Source organism: Manacus candei, unplaced genomic scaffold, assembly GCF_025592945.1.
Source record: "Manacus candei isolate 608988 ecotype Guabito, Panama unplaced genomic scaffold, ASM2559294v1 h1tg000014l, whole genome shotgun sequence".
In the NCBI taxonomy this organism is placed as follows: Eukaryota; Metazoa; Chordata; class Aves; order Passeriformes; family Pipridae; genus Manacus; species Manacus candei.
Genome location: NW_026138062.1, coordinates 9945666 through 9963917, shown reverse-complemented (window position 1 = coordinate 9963917; position 18252 = coordinate 9945666). Strand labels below are relative to the sequence as shown.

Sequence of the window (18252 nt, the reverse complement as noted above, 5' to 3'; positions counted from 1 at the left end):
CAGGGTGGTTTCCTGCAGAACATGTGTAATATCTGCTAGTATCATGCAGAGGTCTCAAATAACCTCTGCTATTTCAGAACTTCGGCTTTCTAATAAAGACACTTAAACTTGGTCTGCAAGTTTTCATGACTTGAAATACAACCTGTCTTCAAAATTAGCATTCATATATCTTGTACTGAATATTTTTAACGTGAAATCCCCATTGCTGTTTACTAAACGAATTCAAACTGGTACCATCACACTGACAGAAAACCGCTAAAGGTCAATCAGCAAAGTTATGTTAAATTGCATGTGGCCAAGGAGGTGTAGCCAGGATTGGGGTTAGACCTAGTTTTATTTATCAACTTTATTTCTATTTTGGATGGAGGAGTAAATTGCACATTAATTAAATTTTCAGACAATATTAAATTGGAATGTATTATAAATACCATTGTGGATAAAGGAATAATCTAGCAAGACCAAAGGAAGTTTGAATTATTTGAAGGAAATAAAATGATATTTAATCTTGGGAAATATGCAAGCTGTACATCTGGGGAATAACAATTCAGAAAGACCATATAAGAGAGGGAGGAAATTTTGTTGGCAATAAAGACTAAGGGTGAAGAGAATAGCAAACCTCATGTGAATTCCAAGGTACCGTAGCAATAAAAAAATAAAGCAACACTAAAGTGCAGAAATAAAGATGTAGAAAAGTAAATTCAGATATTCCTTGTTTTTTGGTATTAGAAATTAGTTTTTAGAACACTGAGCAGATGTGACACTTTATAATGAAGAATAGCTTGACAAACTGGATAAAAATTAGAAATTAAACCAAATTCACTGTCCGGAAGAACTAATGAGAATATTGAAGAATAGAAAATCTGAATACTGTAAATTTGTTACAGAAAATTGTTAATATGAATAGTAATTTGAAACCTTTGAAGGGTACAAATACTGAAAAAGAAGAGCTCTAAATTGGAAAATTAGATGACATTTACTCAAAGAAAAATCAAGCTGTTAAGGTAACAAATTTTAGATATGTATGTCTGTTTTGTAACTATTCATCTTTAGAGATGACAACTGTGCTCTTTTTGGCTTGGATAGGGTTAATTTTTTTCATAGTAGCTGGCATGGTGCTATTGTTTTAAATTTGTGCTGAAAATGGTGTTGATAACACAGGGATGTTTTAGTTATTGCTGAGCAGTGCTTACGTAGCTTCTCTGAGTCTCACACCACCCCATGAGCTGACTCATGGTGCAAAAAAAAATCTAGGAGAAGACACAGACAGATGAGCCCTACTGACCAGGGGGATATCCCGCACCATATGGTATCATGCTCAGCACATAAAGCTGGTGGAAGAAGAAGAAAGGAGGGGATGTTCAGAGTGCTGGTGTGTGTCTTCCCAAGTCATCCTAATGCATGATGGAGCCCTGCTTTCCTGGAGATGGCTGAACACCTGAGTTCCCATGGGAAGTGGTGAATTAATTCCTTATTCAGCTTTGCTTGTGTGTGCAGTTTTTGCTTTACCTATTTAGATTGTCAACCCATGAGTTTTCTCACTCTTTCAATTCTCTCCCCCATTGCAGCAGTGTCAAATGAGCAAGAAGTTGTGTGATGCTTAGTTACCAGCTGGTGTTAAACCACAACAACAGTTCCTCTGGTTGGTGGGGTATTTTACACAATAGTTAACATTTAGTATTGTCCAACACTCAGTAATCCTTTCTCCCAGGCTTATTCAGAACTGGATTCTCCCATCTAAAAGTTGAACAAGTAGATAAAGATACTAGTTTATGCACCATTTGGAGATGGATAGTTTAGACATTCTGCTGATGGCAAACATAAGAAGAGATAAAGTAATTTTGAATGACATTTCTTTAGGATCTTTCTTCTTCCTACTCAGTTTTTCTGACCTCTGACTAGAAGTCTTTCTACAAAGGAACTTTGGAAGGCTAAGGCTATACTGTGACCATTGTTTGGAGTATCTTCATTCTATGGCTCCTGATTATGAGCATCTGGATCCTGTCTAGTCAGCCCAATCCTTTAGTGGAGTAGCAGCAGTTCCCATATATATATATTTACAGGAGTTGGCAGATTCCCTTTATGTGGCCTTTCTAGAGGTCTCCTCCTGTATTTCCTCTACACTGGTATATTTCATTGTGCGATGACTGTGAAATATTAGGACTTTCCTTACATTCAACAGTAGGTTTTTTAAGTAATTCTTTTAACACCAACCTGTAATTTTTGTTTGAATATATCTTTGTTTCGCCTGACAACTTTCTTCAAGATAGATTCAGAAAGAAAAGGAACAAAAAAATCGCTATACTCTCCCATTCTTTTCATTTCTCATTCTTTAAGGAGTCTTCAATTATGTAGACTCTACATGTATTCCATAACTGTGGTTTTCCTGAGAGGAGAGTTGGGGTATCCATAAGGGATTCTTATTTATGTGACCCATGTTTAGCTATCCAGATTATCTCAGAAGACAGAAAAGAGACAACCCATTCAGTGACACAGCAGAACTAGAAGACAGAAACAGAAAGTGAAGTATTTATTCATGATCTGAAGGAGAAATGCTGCACAATTTAAGAAAGCTATTGCACTGGAACTGTTACTTTTAATCCTTTAATTCTCTTCCAGAGGATGAAGGGAAATGATTATTCCCTTCTCTTCGATGTCTGAAGACTGCATATGGAGAACTGTGCCCTACTGGGGGCTCCACAGTACAAAAAGACACTGACAAACAGGAGTGAATATGGTAGAAGTCCATCAAAGTGTACACGGGCTGCGCCCCGTGGTGTACAAGGGGAGTATGGGAGGGCTGGGTTTGTTCAGCCTTGAAAACTGAAGGATATCATAGGGATCTTACTACTGCCTACAATTTCCAATAGTAATAGACTGTTAAAAAGAACAAACTAAACAGAACAAGATTTTTCCAGGGTAGACAGTGGATGACAAATTATGTTGCTAAAGCAGAGAGGGCAAAAATTGAAACATGGGAAATTATGACTTGATGAAAGGAAAAGGTCTTTCACTGTGTGAGTGATTCAACTCAGGAAACAGTCTTCTTGGTGATATACTTGGAGATATTCAGAACCAGACTGGTCATGATATTGAGTAACCTGCTCGTAGTGGACCTGCTTTGTGTAGGACATTGGACTGTATGACTTCTCAAGGTCCTTTTCAACTTGCATGCTTCTGTACTTCTATGAAAAGATGAGCCTTTATGCAGGTACACAGAAAATAAGGGGAGAAAAATATGGTTACATGTTCAGATGAGATTAAAAGAATATAAATTTCTTACAATGGAAGTTTTCCCTTCACAGTACAAGCAAATGTGTACGCAGGATTAATTCTTCTAGAGTGACTGAACTATGACTAAATGTAGATGTTTAGGGAGATACCTATCTCAATTTTTAGTACATAATTTTAAGTAGGTTAATTCCTGCTTGTCTTCTGTCACAAAGCCTCATATTGATTGGCAGATCGTGGCTAAATCTTTTGTCAGCTGAGCTTTCTCATCATAGAGATCTTGTTGAATGATAGCCCTCATGGAGGAAAACAGTACTAATTGACCCTACTCTCCAAAATCACACAGGGAGAAAAGATCATGACAAAAAAGTAAATATAGATCTAGTTTTGCAAATAAAAAAAGTAATTAAATCCAAAATATAGGTGTATATTTACTTTTGGTTTGAGTTGTATTGTGTGTGTATTCCCAGCGTATAATTACTAAGTCTTGCATTCACTTTGGGTTTAGCTTACCTTCTGGAACAACTCTTTGCCTATACCTTTAAGATATCACAAATACACTTCTCTCTTTCCTAAATGCATTTCCATGTCTGATAGCTATACATTTTTTTATTTCTTAGCACATCAAATTCTATTGTCTACAAGAAGATTTAGTGTAAGCCAACTGTTTCCTATGGTCTGTCATGTATATTTTTAAAATATGAACTGGCAGTTTTCCAATATCATTATCTATTCGGGCACCATGTGTGTGGGTTCATGAAGATATTAAAGTGAAAATCTGACAAAAACATGAAAAAAATATTTTTTTTTTTAATGTATCTTTGTAGTTGGATTTAACACTGAATTTTAAAGTTTCAATCCAATTTTAGGAAAAAAAACCCTTTACATTTCTCTTTTTTTCTGGTTTTCTCAAAAGACAGCAAAAGAGAGACAAGCCTGTGATCTTCACTCTTCATTATAGACAAATAGCAGTCTGTAAACTGGCCTTGCAATGATTCTACATTCAGCAAAGTAGGATGCTGACTATTCAAGTATAAGCTTAGAAAAGGACTTTGTCTTGTCTAGGTTCAATGGAGCATTTGCTGAACATCACGAACTTCATTTGCTAGTTAGTTTAGTACATCACAGAATAGATGCATACAAGTGAAAGTTAATCTTTGAAATATTTTTGCAATCTAATAATACAAATTCCATTGAAAATATCATTTCCTTGTGTCCATTCTGTCCTGAGATGGACGGTTGTCAGTTGATTTACTAAGTTGATACAAGTATTTTATAGGAAATGTCATTTTCTCCAAATTCCACAGTTAAAAGGAAAAAGGAATCTGGGTAAAATAATCTGCAAAACAGACAGTATGCATATCATCCTCAACATATAGTTCAATACACTGAAGAAAAAAACCCCAGAATATTTGTTATTGAAGAATAAATAATACAAGAAAAATATTTTAAGTAGTTTGTAAAATCCTTGTTCAAATAATACCATCAAAATCTTTATAAATGTAACTAAAACTGAATGAATTATTAGACTGACAATAAAATTCCAATCTTAATAAACAACCACATCACTAATGAAGTGTAAAGACAATTGCAAGGAGACACTTAATTAGATCATTTATAACTCATTAAGTAGCAAACCGCTAAACCCCCTGTTGGTTACTGTTAGGGATGATAAGAGATGAAACAGCAGAACTGTTGTTTCAACTGTTAAATTAAATTTGCATGTTTCAAACAGCTCGTGTGGATGTGTCTATGTATTTCAGTAGTATCATTTTTTCTACTGAAGTCTAATTGACAGGTCCTTGGAATGTGAGAGCTAAATACCTAGACAGTATGCAGTTATATTGTCTAACTTCGCAATTTAATTGAAATTCAATTTCAAAATATATACAGAGAACTTTGCTATGTGGATGAGCAAGAGGTATTCATTAGCCTACAATAGGACTTGTCATTTGGAAAGGCGGTTTTAATCAGGCAACATTCAGTCAAGGTAATGCTGCCTTTTCTGAATTTGCGAGTACCAACAAACAGGTGTTAAGGTAACTTCTGTCTACTATATTTTAAACTGCAGAGCTTGACAATAAGTATGTCTTCCAAGTGAAGATGTAAACAAGGTCTCATTAATTATCACATGGTACAGTCAGGTCTTCTCTCTTTAATTTTCCATAAGTTGTAATTCTTTTTTAAAGAAAAATGTCAGTGAGTTAACTGAACCTCAGCGGAAAGATATAAGCATGTATATTTCCAGACTATAAGTTTTTGGAATTCAGAAAATATCTCTTAGAATTAACTTACTCATGAGGAAAAGGATCTGGAGCAGGAAGCCCTAACTTTTGGCTCTCCTATAAATTGACTGCTTGACACTGGTCAAGTCACTGATAAGGACAAGTGTAACTAACTTTCCCTGGAATAAATTATTTTAATTTATCTCCACTATAAATTCATGAACCATAAATGTTTGGAGTTAAAGATATATTCGTGTGCAATATAATGAGTTGCCATTTGGACTTGCTTCAAAATAATGTATTGAGAATGTCATCACATATTAAACAGCATGCATAACATGGTACAAAAAAATTATATGCCTAAGCAGTGTTTCTGAAAAAGATTGTCCATAGTACTCACCTTCACCTTATTGTTCAACTAAACTCATAGTGGTTTTTTATGCGTATTCTGACTGCTGGAGAAAATGTTATTTCAGTTTTGAGTAATGTTTTGGTTTGTAAGGTATTTATTTTGTAGCCAATTTATGCTTTTTAGATTCTAAAAAAAAATAATAACTACAAATTTTCAAGACTGAAGAAAGTAAACAGGAAAAAAATTACATTTCTAATAATACTGGGGTTTTTGGTTTTTTTTGTTTTCTTGTTTGTTGGAGTGTACTGGTTTTGTCTGGGATAGAGTTAGTTTCCTTCACAGAAGCTTGTATAGGTCCATGTTCTGCATTTGTGCTGAAAAGTGTGTTGATAACACAGGGATGGTTTATTTACTTCTGAGCAGTGCTTATACAGAGTCAAGGCCTTTTCTGCTTCTCTCCCCGCCCCACCAGCCTGTAAACTGGAGGTGCATGAGAAGGGGACACAGCCAGGACAAATGACTACAACTGACCCAAGGGATATTCCATACCATACAGCATCATGCTCAGCATATAAATGTGGGGGAAGAAGAAGGAAAGGATGGACATTCAGAGTGATGACATTTGTCATCCCAAGAAACCACTATGTGTAAGGGAGCCCTGCTTTCCTGGGGATGGCTGAACACCTGCCTGCCCATGGGAAGCGGTGATTGAATTCCATATTTTGTTTTGCTTGTGTGCACGACTTTTGCTTTGCCTATGAAACTATCTTTATCTCAACCAATGAATTTTCTTCTGATTCTCTTCATCATCCCAATAGGGTAGGGAATGACTGAGCAGGTGTGTGGTGCTCAGTTGCCTAACAGGGTTAAACCACATCAGAAAATTTGATTATTTTTTTTCTTTTACTGGAGTTGAAGTCCTGTTGTTTTGTATTCTGCTATCAAAATCTGCTTAAAACCAATAAGTAAATTTAAACCACATTGTGTAGATGACACAAATTTGACTTTAGCTAATCAAACCAGAGAATAATGTAAATGACTTTGAAAGAATCTAAGAAAACCTGCTTAGTGATCAGCATGATGAGAAATGGCACGTGCAAAGTAGCATCCACTGAAAGAGTAAAGTTCTGTGTCTTACTTTAAGAATAGAACATCTAAAAAACCCCCCAAAACCATAATACACAATTTATTTTAATACACTATTGTAATAAAAAAAGTTTTTTACTTTTTTTAAGGGTTTTGATAAAAACTCAAGAATAAGAATGTGGAATTGAGTTGAAATCTGTTTTGATGTCTACAGTGTAAATTTGTTGTCTGCAGTAAAACCAGTAAAATATGTTGTTATTGGAAAAATAAGCATCATACCTTTTTTTAAATACTTGTATAGGAAAAAAATTTAAAAACCATTTCCTATCTAGGAATTATTTTGCTATAAGGTAACCTAGCTTATTACTTCTGGAAGTGACCTGGATAAAATCAATAAAACCATAAAATTAATACTACCATAAAAATAATTATTTAGTGCAAAGGCTACTTCATTGTATTCTGAAAAAGAGACAAAGAGAAGACAACATATGTTAATACATTCTATGTTTATAATGCATTACTTTTTTTCCCATCAGACATTGTTACAACCTGATTTACTGTGTAAATTTAAGACCTTAAAAAATAAGTATTTAGATATCAAAATATCTAAAATCCTCACTTCCCTGGGACTTTGGTTGCAACGTGTCTCTAATAAACAGGATAAATGGTTTAAGAGATGTGAAATATTTGAATATTAGAGGAGATATCTTTTGTTTTCATGAGAAATGTGTAGTTTTCTTATATATCTACGCTTGCTTTGACTTACTGTGAAGTGTATATCTTCCAATAATATTTTTTAGGGAAACTTCATATTTCTCTTTAGAAAAGAATTGAATGTACTACCTTAATCTTTCTTCCTAATGCCATATTCTGCTCTTAAAGGTTATATCTATAGATGTTCTCTGTTTAAAGGAAGATCTTTAAAACTCAAATGATATGAACTTTCTAGTGAGTCTAGTACATATTTTTCGTTCAGTCAGGATTTTGGTAAAAGATTTTGGAATATCTAAAATCTGATATGTCAAAGTACTATATTTATCAATTACATCAATAATTTTAAACTATTATTTAAAATATTACTTATTTTCAAGATTATTGTGATCTTAAGAATTCTGGAAATTGTTAGGTAAAAATGTAAAATGAAGTTTTGCTTCATCAGTAGAAAGAAATTAATAACTGGTATCTACTATTGTAGGATTAGCAGTTATATAAGTAGGTTCTGTAAGCAGATATACTCATGAATAGTTATAATAAAAATTATTTTCTCTAAGTAATAATAAAAAGTAAAAATCGCAGACAAAGGGTAATTATGAGGTTAAAATTCTAAGATTCAGGGTTTAGTAGCTTGCAGTATATATTTGTCATAGTATTTTAAAATTCATTAAAGTCATAACTCACAGCATGGATTTCTGATCAAGAGTGTTTCTGTGCTGAGAGGAAGATATATCATGCCAGATTCAACGGCCTAAGAGGTGTGGCTGTTGTTGCTTTCTGTTCTGAAGTCCAGCCAGTGTGAGCCTGAAGATATATTACCAGCATGTACATGCAGAGCGAATGTATATATGACATATAGACATAAAAAACATATATATGTAAAAATATATCTACATTGCCAACCACACAGGTCTCAGGCAGACACACAGAGTACTCACACAAACATAGGCAGAACCAATAGACCTCCTTTTCTCCTACCTTACTGAGCAGGTGTGCTGGTTTTGGCTGGGGTAAAGTTAATTTTTTCACAGTGGCTACCACAGGGACGTGTTTTGAATTTGTGCTTGTCATGATTTGAGCTTCCCAAAAATCCAGTTTCCAAAATCCCCACAATTTGCCTCAATATGAAAGAGGTTTCAGACATAACATGACTACTGACATGGGGAAATTATATCAAGATTTATTACTAACATAATAAATACTATAATACATTTCTATATATAACAATCCTAACTATCTCTCCTATAGTAAAGCAATATACATATACATAGATCGTCCCTCCTTCCCTCTATAAAATGTCCAGAAGGAAAGAAGAAAAAGTCTTTTTCACTTTCAGGACAGCAGTGTCTCTCCTCTTCAAGGCAGTAGTTCTGATTTGTCCTAGCTGGAAAAATATCTCTCTCTCTTCATTACAACACAGGGTTTTTTTCTCACCCTTCTCGGCCCTTCGGCTCCAAGCAAAGGTCTCTCCGTGGGTTGCAAAACAGGGACAAAACTCGCCTCACCACAATCAGATCACGGGGTGCAAATCCCATGAAAGTCCCTTCCTTGGGGGAACAAGTTCCCCCGAATCAGAACATTTAGGTCTCTCTTCAATTTTTGCCCCAAGTGTTCTAACAGAGCTCCTTTGCTCCATCTGCAAAAGTGGCAGGGGAGGGCCACTTCCCCCACATTCCATCCTGGTCCAGCTCACAGGACGTCTCTGAGTTTTCAGCTCCTCTCTCTCTCCCTAACTGCTGCTATATTTTGGGACTCCCTAAAAGTTTGGAAGCCCACCCCTCCTCTTTAAGAGGTCTCAGGGTTTTGGGAAAGTAGTTCAATCTTACCCAAAACAGTCTCTACTGAGTTTTCTCTGCTCTGTTGCCGGCTCTCCCTCCTGCAGGACATCTCTGCATCTCTCAGCCGGGCTCCATGCCATCTTGCTGTTTGCTGGTTATCTTCTAGACTTTCAGCCACAGCTCTCTATTCAGTGCTGTCTCTGCCGCCACTCTTCCGCTGTCCACTCACAGTGGAGTAACTCCACCCAGCCTTTGGCCACAGCACCGGTCCAGTTTTAACACTGCACCGGGCCCCCCGCAGCCTGGTCGGGGACTGGGGGCCTTGGCCCCCAGCAGGGCTCACTGGCCCCTCTCTCAAACATGTGGCGTCTGAAACCATGGCTGCCCCTCTTCCAGCTACGTAATCTCATCTCCTTTTCCGGTCTGTTGTAATATGTTAATTTTCCAGGGTGCTGATTGGGTCAACACCAAGAACCCCACCCCTGGGTTTGACCAGCTCAAACCACGACAGTGCTGAACACGGTGTTGATAATATAGAGACATTTTTGCTATTCCTGAGCAAGCCTTACAGAGAACCAAGGCCTTTTCTGCTCCTTGCACTGCCACGCTGGCAACAAGGTTCAAGATGCATGGGAGTTTAAGAAGAGACACAGTTAGGAGAGGTGACCCAAACTGACCAAAGGGTTATTCACAAAATCACAGAATACGCTGAGTTGGAAGGGACTCACATGGATCGTCAAGTCCAACTTCAAATTCGTTATGGTATTGATATATATAATATAATCGTTATGCATGATGAGGCCCTGCTTTCCTGGAGATGGCTGAACACCTGCCTGCCCATGGAAAGCAGTGAATGCATTCCTTGTTTAGATTTGCTTGTGTGAGTGGCTTTTGCTTGCCCTATTAAACTGTTGTTATCTCAACCCACAAGTCCTCAACCTTCTACCCTTAGTATCCTCTCTCCGATGCCACTATTGAGGGAGTGATCAGGTGTCTGCATAGTACTTGGTCGCTGGCTAGGATTAAACCACAGCCCTGCTCCAGTTGCTGGTACAGACTGTCACATGTGCACATGCAGCTGGCCACAACTTCCTGAGTGCAAGCAACCAATCCCCCAGTGCTTTCATTCACAAGCCCCTGCTCCCAAGTGACTTCATCCACTCACCAGTTGCTCCACCTTGTACTTTTGCTAGCAATCACATACGTATTTGTACACTTGCTTCAGTCGTTGGTACCATGGAACCACAGTCCTTCAACTCATGGTTTGACTCCATTTTCTGGCACTGGGGTGCTCATACACACACATGCACACACACAAACCTCACCCAGGAAAGAGTTAGAAAGGAAGCATCACCTGGAATGCCAGGTCCAGATCTGGACTCCCCAGTACAAGTGGTATGTAGGCATGCTAAGAAAAGTTTAATGAAGGACTATGGGTGTGATTAAGGAACTGGAGCTTTTGTCGTATGAGGAAATACTGAGAGAGCTGCAACTGCTCATCCTGGAAAAAAAAAGAATGCTCAGGAGGATCTTATCAATGTGTATAAATACCTGGTGGGTGTGAATTAAAAAGATGCATTGTGGTTCCTCTCTGAGTGGGGAAGTTGGACTAGGTGATTTCCAGAAGTCCCTTCCCATCTTAGTGATAATGTGTTGATGTGATTCTATGAATTATCCATTTCAGAATGGGTATTTCATTTCACCATTTTCAAAATATATAATTCCAGTATCTAGTTTGGGGTTTTTTCGCAGGAAAAATTCATCCTTTGACAGGGAATTTAGCTTTTAAGCCTTCTAAGTGTATATGAGATATGCATGTGTATTTGTATAGGTATATGTACATTTTTAATATATACCCAAGATTGCACTTAACCATATCAAACAAAAATAAAATCTTTAGGAGATGTTATATGAAGATAAGACAGAGATGCTGAAGTGTTTAAGCAAACACTATTATTTCAAGTGAGCAATCAATGGCTCCTGCTCAAAATAGTTCTTTTTCTGCATTTATAATCAGCGATGAAAGCCTTCAGTTACCTGATGAGATTCAATCTGAAACCAACCATCTACATTTAGATGTCTAGATCTGCTTTGAAGCAATCAGCCTAACTTCTCTCACAATTAATAGAGGACAGGTTGTGATCTAGTGTCCCGTAAAAAATTTCTGGTGATTTTTTCCATTTCCTCGGTGTAACTCTTCTTGTGTCCAATAGTCAGTTCAGGACTGACTATTTATATATTTCCCACAACTCCTGTTTTTAAACTATTAGATATATATTGAACTGTAATAGAATAATTATCATGCTATAATTTTTTACAAATTAAATCAAAATGAAATAGCAACAATAAAAATATTGTTATGGCAGCCTTCCTTCTTGGAAGGAGAGGAGGGAAAGCCTGATAGAAATAAAAATAGTAAGGAGTTTGAATATATTGGCAATCAAATAAATCCTGTGGATTATATAGTAACACTTACAAATAACAAAGCCAAATTTGTTAACTAAGAGAAACTAAGTTAACTAAGAAAAAAAATATAATAGATATTTCTATTTTGTACTTTGAGAGAAGGAAGACGTTATAAGAGGGGATGATTGAGTATTTTTCCCTATATCAGTATTAAAATACTAATTGTTAATAGCCCAAATCAATTTCTTAAACGTTTGAATCCTGAAAACTGTAGTGTACAAATTTTTAAAGAGAATAACTAATTACATACTACAGAAATTCCCTTTAAAACACATAATATGTATTTTTATTGGTATGCTAATATTCCAAAAAGGAAAGAAAATGAATTAGAGGTGTGTTTTTAATTTATATCTCCCCCTGGAAAGAGACCAAAAGAGAAAGTGATTTAATAGAATACATAGCACTAAGTGAATATTAAGTCTTTGTAGAACTAATGTAATGATACCTTGGGGGCAATAGCACTTATATGCATCTAGGGAAAAGAAAATAGTTCAATTTTTACTTCATACATTTGCTTGGATGTTCTGATAATAACTTTTCATGACCGTGATTATTTAAGATTGCCCAGTTACATTTTCAAAGGGCTATTTCAAAGGTAAGAGTACAGAAATTTCTCTTATTTAGGTTATTTAGGTTATCAGCAAAAAGGAGTTTTAATTTTTCATGGCACATTTCTAGATATTTTATTGCATTTTTTGTCCTTATATTAATATGATTAAGTTCCTGTCTCTACCTCTTGTGCTGCAGCTTACTTCAATGTCTATTGACATTGATGGCATTTTAATGGTTTCCTATGGACTTGGAAGGCATCCTGTGGATTTTTACACAATATTAACTTAATTACACATCTACCTCAATTTGCTTTAGCTGCTATTTTTTAATTGTTTATGACTTTGTTGTTGAGCTCAGATTATTCTAATCACTTTGAATGCCTCTTTAAAATATTTTGTTTATTTTTGATGATTCAGGTTAGAGGCATGATTAGTGGATTTTACTGTTCTCAAGAGCCAAGGAGGTTCTGAGTGATCCTTAGAAAGGAACCTTTTATTTACAAACATGTCATAAGACATCAGCTGAGATAATATACCTTTTGATTACCAAGGGCAATTAAATCACATAATCACAGAACTGCTGAAGTTGTAAGGGACCTTTTGAGATCATCTGAACCTGCTCAAACCGGGTCAGGTAGATCTGGTTGTTTATGATTGTGTATAGTTTGCTTTTGAGACACATTATCCCTTCTGGGCCACCTGTGTTTAGCACCCTCAGAGTAAATTCTTTTTCTTTTGTTAAAATGAAAGGCTCATTGTTCATGTAAAGATATGCTTACCATATGCAGAAATCCTACAATTTCAGGTTTTCTCCAACACTGACATATATCATGGCTAGGCTTTGCGAACGAAGATTTGGGAAGCAACACTGACATAACTCAGAAGAAAAACAGAATGTGGCGGCCATTCATAAATCATGAATTCAGTAAAATAGATTGTTAAAGCATGACCTAAATAACTAGCCTGTAAGAAAAACTATAAGTTAGGAAATACCCTTTCAGGTCAGTTTAGAATAAGTAGAAACCCTTCACTGCCTCAACTCCTTTATTCATGTTTAAAGGCTGACACAAGTGTGAAGTCTGCTGATTTTTTAGATTTCTTGCCAGTAATACCAAAACTGAAAATGTGCTACAGTACTGAGAAAAAAACACAACCCCCAAAACCAAACCAAACCAAACCAAAAAAAACTAAAAAAAAAACCACAAAAAAACCAAACCAAACAAACAAAACAACAACAAAACAAAAACTAAACCAAACCAAAACCCAGAAAAACCCCAAAAGTACCAAAAACCCCCAAAACAAACAAACAAACAAAAAATTATCAAAAATCCACAAAAACAAAATGAACCCCCAAACAAACAGAAAACCAAATCAAAACCTCAAGCCATAGAATTTTAAGACATATGAAAATTGGTTAAAAATCAACAACATGATGGCTTGTAATCTATATTCTGTCTGTAGACCAGGGACACACCAAAATATGTGTCACAGGAAATATGTTAAATAAAGTAAATGCTGGGGTTAAACACTATTCTGAAAACAGTTAAGCACTGCAGCAGTTTCCTCAGAGAGGTTGTGGAATCTCTGTCCTAGGAGAATTTCAAAACTTGACTGCAGAAGGACCAGAGCAACCTGATCTAATTTTGAACTTAATCTTGCTTTGAACAAAGAATTGGACCAGATGAGGAGAAATAATAAATTATGAAATATGTAATTATTAATGCAAAATGATGGTATTCAAAAACATTTTGCATGCTGTTTAATTTTAAATAACTTTTTCTAAAATATATTAGTCATATTTAAACTATGAGGTTGAAAGTATTTTGCTGAGACTGTTCTAATCTTGAAAGACTTCAATCTTAAATTGTTCTAATAAACTCACTTCTTTCAGCTTCTTTCCAACCATTTAAAATTATGTCAAGAGGTTCCCTAGATACATGTATTTCTTGGCAACTCCATACTTCACAGAAAGTTAAGGAGCAAATCCTTTCAAATTAATGATAACTATTCTGTGAAGCAAGAACGTGTGATTTCTGATGACCTTAAATTAGACTGAATCATAAAAGTTATATACTTCAAATACTTTGAAAGTAAGTCTTACAAGAGGACCAAAAAAAAAAAAAAGAAAAGAAAAAGTCCTAAGTTTAAAGAGAAGTATGTTTTTTCAATTTGACTCAGTAGAATAAAGACAGAGCTGGCATAAAGGAAGAACTTTGGCTATGGAAAGTATATGCCTGTATATGACAGAATAGAATAGATTTTTTCTGTTGTAAAGGACCTATAATGATCTTCTAGTCCAACTACCTGAACACTTCAGGGCTGACCAAAATTAAAATACGTTATGAAGGGCGTTGTCCAAATTCCTCTTAAACTCTGACAGTCTTGGGGCATCAACCACCTCTCTAGGAAGCCTGTCCTAGGGTTTGAACGTGCCCTTGGTAAAGAAATGTTTCCTCATTTCCAGTGTAAATCTCCCAAAGTCCTTAACTGCTCCTCCATTTCTTTCTGACAGTGTCATATCTGTCCTAAAATGCTATTGAAAGAAAAGGTTGGAACCTGCTATATTTCTTCTCAAATTGTGGTGAAGAATCTTTCATTTTGATAAACAGATTGAAAAGAAGTAAATTTGTTGGGGCTTATGGACTATTTTATACTGAAAATGCTGAAATAAAATCTTTACAAGTTTCATATTTTTACCTGTAGTTCTGGGGAGCAAGATGGAGAGACAGTGTGAAACTATTGACTGATTTCATGAAGAACCGCAGTCACTAAAAATTTAGTCTTGTAAAATTAGTCCTAACTTGTAGATGTTTGTGATCTGATTTTACATGGACAAATAACAAAGAAAATGACAGAATATATACCTCTAAAGTGATGTTTTCTCCACCTCAGGCTACTGAATAGCTTTTCCCTCCAGAACCCACTTTTTGTCCTTTCAAGGTCATTCTTATTGAATTGGTGTTTAATTTTTAAGCTGCTCCCCATTTGATGTAGAAGCCAACTGTGTGTGTGAAATAATAATTTTCCTGCCAGTCAGAAGAAATTTGATTTAATTGGCTGTTATCCTTAATCATGTCATTAAACTTCAAGAAGATTCATAATTAATTATTGACAGAGCACATATCATGTTTCATTCAGTTCACAGTCTTAAATATTTGGACTTGAGAGTATAGTAATTTAACAGTTCAGTTTCTAGCAAGGTGGAGGGAAGGATGGACTGCAGGTATATACAACCTTTTAAAAATATTTTCTCTTTTCTAAAGTTAGTGGCAATGAGAAGTGATGGTGTAGCATAACTGCCTTCACCTCAACTTCATTTTAAAAGTTTAAACTTAACAAAGCAGAAGTAACTATAATAAAATACCCCTGAAAGAGCACAGCATGTTTCCTCTACTGTGTTCTTCATCAGTTCTGATTCAGAAAATGGTGACTGCCTCGAAGGGCGGTCTCTTTAGAAATTTAACAGTCCAGTTCAGAGAAAACTAAGCCACAAGGGTTACAAAGATTCGAACACCACAGGACCTGGTAGGGAAGCTATTATAATTGGCTTTCCACTGCTATCCTTAGCTATAAGAAATGTGTCACTATCAGAGAGTCTTAGACCCCTTGTGGGCTGCAAGAACACTTGGAGATATGAAATGACAGAGTAGAGGCCGGGAGTGTTTGCAGTAAAAATGGCAGAAGAGCTCTGTTGTGTTTGTCCACAGTTCAATTACAATGTTCTTCTCTAACATTTTGCAGCAGCAAGAATGTATTTGCAAGAGCTGTACAAGTGTAAGTTTCATCTGTACTGGCTTTCTTCTAAAACCATTTTCCAAGTTGAATATTGTCCATAATTACCTATTTATTGGAAAAGTTCTGCTGTATAAGGGGTCAGTCTGCCAAATGGATATAAATCCTCCACATCATAGCTACACATGATTATTACTTTGCTAAATCACAGTAATATTATAAAGTGCATTCTCTCTGCAATAACAGATCCATCTTTGTTACTAATACTACTGCTGCTGCTACTACTACTACTTTGTATGCTTGTATCTAGGTTTGATTAAATTTCTCTTAAAACAATATAAAGCCAATCAAAATTTATCAACAAAATCCCTTCTGTGAAGGACTGTATCAGCATAACTACAACAGGCTTCTCTTCACCCCAGAATAATCCTATAATGTGTGAAGGAAAGAGCTTAGAAGAAATGGTTAGGGCTCAAATTGGAGTGTTCAGCTACAAAAAAAGTTTTGCATTTAAAGCACTTTGAAGCAAAACTGTAAATAGAGGTGACTTAACTACCACACAAAAACATTTAGTGTTTTCAGACATAAATATATTTTTGCATTAAATTTTTGGTCTGTGAAAAAGTCTAATTTCTTAGCAAGAATCTGGCTCTGATGTCAAAATAATTAGCATATAATTAAACAGACAATGAAAAATATACCCTAAAACGTTAATATTAGAAGAACTGCTTTTGTAAAACAGTTTCAACAAACTACAATATTTCAGTAATAGTAAATGGATGAAGGTTTTATACAGACTAATGATTTCCTGAAATGTCTGTGCTGAGCACACTGATTTCCTGCAATGTTTCTTTATCTGTATAATGTCACTAACAGCTATAATGTGCAGCAACTTTTAATAGTAAATATTGTATTTTAAAAAGACAATTGTAGATAAATGTTTTAAAACAAATAATAAGCCATTTAAGGGCCATATCTTAAGAAAAAAAAAGAAACCCCAAACTACTTATCATTCTTTTACCTGCATTTTGGCTTCTGTTAGGGGGATCCTGTCTTCAAATAGATGCTATGCTTCCTGTCAGTATCAGAATTTGTTCTTTGACTGCACATTTTTTTCCCTTTAAAATATCTTGTAGACAGGTCACACACAGGAAGAAGGGAAGGGTAATCCTTCCTTGAAAAGTAACTAAGTATATATAAAAGAAAGAAGACACCAGACTACAAGGTGTGGCTATAACAGCAAACATGAGAATGACAGGAAGGAACTAGAAAATTGCAACTCAAGCAGAGACTATCAAAAGAGACTTGGGAGGCACCTTAAGGGATTTCAGCTCATAAAATGTCTTAATTAAAAACAGACCTGAAAGTTGAGACCCATTCTACAAAGTCTCAACACAGAAGGTAGGTTTTCTATAAATTTTTTATCCAATTTGTATTTCTACCTTACCTGCTAACTTAAATTTTCTCCATTTATTAGATAATCTGAATGATTTTCTCATAAGGGAGTTCCCTGAAGGTAAAATAGGTAAATCTGCCTCAAAAATCTTACTGACCCCAGAGGCATTTAGAGAGACTTAACATGTATCTAAATGAAGGTGTACAAAAAACTGAACTTCTGTTCCCTTTCAACTTGAAAACTAATTGAATTACTTGGTTGTGACTTCACCATGTCTTATTAAGAATAAGGAGAAGTCATACCTTTTTTTCCCCACGAAATTTGAGTTGGTTTGATTCACTCTGCTTATCTTGAAATCTAGAAAAAATTGACTTCACTGGCCATGTAGACTTGCCTTTTAGGCAAGCAGAATGACAACTTACTGAGTGGAAAGCTACCAAAACTTGTTGTCATGAAGGATTTAGTAATTTTACTGAGTACTACTTGGAGAAATATCTTTATGTTCAAGTTCCAACATTTTATTTTCAAATAGGAATAAAATTTTCTGATCCCAATTCAAAACACATAAGAATGAGTAAACAGTATATAACCTTACCTTTTATTAAATTAATTATGTCTCAAAAATCTCACTCAAATCATGAAAAATCTACATCAGATTATTTATCTAATCACGTTCAAATTGCATCATTAAACTTGCAAGAGAATTAGCTAACTACATGTTCTA

The 18252-nt window shown here is 35.4% G+C and overlaps 1 long non-coding RNA gene across 1 annotated transcript in view; it reads right to left on the bottom strand.

Annotated features, from left to right (window-relative positions):
• Positions 1-17278, bottom strand: part of LOC127467611 (uncharacterized) — a 43956-nt gene extending 26678 nt beyond the window's left edge. The window contains exon 1 of the long non-coding RNA XR_007903218.1: positions 17154-17278. This is a non-coding gene — a long non-coding RNA (uncharacterized LOC127467611). The remainder of the gene's footprint in view (positions 1-17153) is intronic.
• Positions 17279-18252: the final 974 nt, after the last annotated feature.